Source organism: Salmo salar, unplaced genomic scaffold, assembly GCF_965601325.2.
Source record: "Salmo salar unplaced genomic scaffold, fSalSal1 ptg000691l, whole genome shotgun sequence".
In the NCBI taxonomy this organism is placed as follows: Eukaryota; Metazoa; Chordata; class Actinopteri; order Salmoniformes; family Salmonidae; genus Salmo; species Salmo salar.
Window position 1 is genome coordinate 860,193 of NW_027675466.1, and position 2,308 is coordinate 862,500.

The window sequence follows — 2,308 nt, forward strand, 5'->3', positions numbered from 1 at the left end:
GGGACGAATTCGTCCCGCCTAGCCCAGAGAGGTTAACTAGAAAGTCGGGGCACCACGGAAGAACGTTTATAGAGCCGTTATCTTCCGAATAAACTCTTAAAATACTTAGTCATATTTTACATCGATAGCAGTCAATATTAACCCTTATCTTATTTTCAGTCTCATAATGAAAGTTGTAAATTCTTGGCTATCTTCACGAACCCTGGCTAACAAGTTGAATCAGCAATACAAAATTGGGTTTAATTATTTATTTACTAAATACCTAAACTTATCACACAGAATTACAAATACACCGAATACACATGATGTCATACATGATGGCTGTTACACAAAGGAAAGGGGGTTGGGCTTGAATGAAAGAGCGGGAAGACTTGGGAATAAAGAAACAGCAGCTATGCTATCGTAAATACATTATCTTATGCATTCTAAATTTCCGCCCATTTGGAAAAGGAAAATGCAATAAATATTTACTCTGAGCTGCGCTTCGGTAGATTGGTCGTAGATGCTGGCCGGGTTGGCCAACAGAGATCTTCCTGTCCTCGGAAGAATGTCTCTGGTGGTAAATTGGATACGTGGTGGTATCTTCATCTGTTTGTTAGACTGGATGCGTCGTCCGTCCTTTCCTAGCCCACGTCTACAGCGGCTGCTGCTAACTCAACGGCTAGGAAGTATCACTTTTGTAGTGAATAAGCTCAAAGTTCATACCATTCGCCACCAAAGCTCACACAGAGGTTGGCTTAGTTCTGTACTTGACGTGTGTCCTTCTAACGTAGAGGCTGCAGACCTCACGTACTGGAACCACCTGGTTATCTTTTCATCAAAGGCTTATATAGTGGAGAGGGGGAGGGAGGTGTTTCATCGTTTATAACCCCTGTCTCTTCACAGGGGTGGGCCACTGATCAAGCAGGGCACTTTCCTTATGAAAACCCAAATCTCTAATTTGGAAGCTAAAATTACATTTAATCTTTTAATCTCCTAACAAACAATTTCAATATCAAACATTTCAATTGCATAACAATTCCATGTGACTCTGATAACTAGAGGGTGTATACTTTCTCAGGTACAGTTTATGTCGTCCTGTCATCAGTCATAATGTCTCAGATGACAACCGAACTGACATCCATACTCATTACGTTCCCAAGCATATTTCCAACTGGTTTTATTACCAAAATATGGTTCCTTTTCCCCATTTGTTTGATGTTCCCAGACTCTCTATATTTAACACAGGCTATTCAAGTCCTTCAGTAGGGTCAGAGAGGGGAAGGGAGAAAGGTATTTATGGGGGGGGGGGTCATAAACCTTACCCACAGGCCAACGTCATGACACAAGGATGACAAAAAGGCAGAGAATACCATTAACAGGGAATGTATTCCTTCACACGGTAAATTTGGGGAAAAGGGGCTGGACGGAACCAAAGCAAAGAAAGTAAATATCAGCCCCCCTCTCCTACCTTACCTGCCTACCCACTACTTACCTAACTAGCACCACCTGGTGAACTAACCAAAATAGAGGGGGTGGTCCGCCCAGGTCTTTCCTAGTGTGCATAGACAATAAACTACTACGGGTATATGTATGCCCGCGGGCCTCTTGCCTAAGCACTCCCTAGGTGCCTTCCCCTTCCCCGCTGGGAACAAAGGAAACAGAATAACAAACAATTTCACAACTAAACTGAGAAAAACTCAGGACATTAAAGAAGCTCTCTCTCTCTGAGCAACAAACTAACACAGAACATAATAAGGTTTCTCAGCAAAAACGAACTAAGTACATACCAAATTCTCTTTCTGAGAAACAACCAACATATATATAACCCTCTGCCATCAACCTCCTCTCTCAGCAAATATCTCTCTGCAATCATCTCTTTTTTTCCTGAGCAACAGCACACTGGCTTTAGGTGGGGTTGTTAATTGGAGACAGCTGCGTCCTGACGAGGGGGCGGGGTCAGCTCTCCAATCAGCAATGGGGCCAACCAATCAGCTGCTTGGAGAACTTCAGGAAGCCATTACCTGAAACACACTCACAAATACACAAACTACAACACAGAAACTGGGGAACGTGACTGTGTGTTTGTCCAGTGTGTGTGTGTGTGTGTGTCCACAGTGTGTGTGTGTGTGTGTGTATGTCCACTGTGTGTGTGTGTGTGTCCACTGTGTGTGTGTGTCCACTGTGTGTGTGTGTGTGTGTGTGTGTGTGTGTGTGTGTGTGTGTGTGTGTGTGTGTTTGTCCACTGTGTGTGTGTGTGTGTGTGTGTGTGTGTGTGTGTTTGTGTCCACTGTGTGTGTGTGTGTGTGTCCACTGTGTTTGTGTGTGT

At 43.8% G+C, this 2,308-nt stretch overlaps 1 long non-coding RNA gene across 1 annotated transcript in view; it reads right to left on the minus strand.

The window, feature by feature from the left end:
- Positions 1-233: 233 nt before the first annotated feature.
- The window catches only part of LOC145877181 (uncharacterized), an 11,418-nt gene continuing 9,343 nt past the window's right edge, over positions 234-2,308 (minus strand). Inside the window, exon 2 of the long non-coding RNA XR_014391602.1 lies at positions 234-2,308. This exon is cut by the window's right edge and continues 1,393 nt beyond it. This is a non-coding gene — a long non-coding RNA (uncharacterized LOC145877181).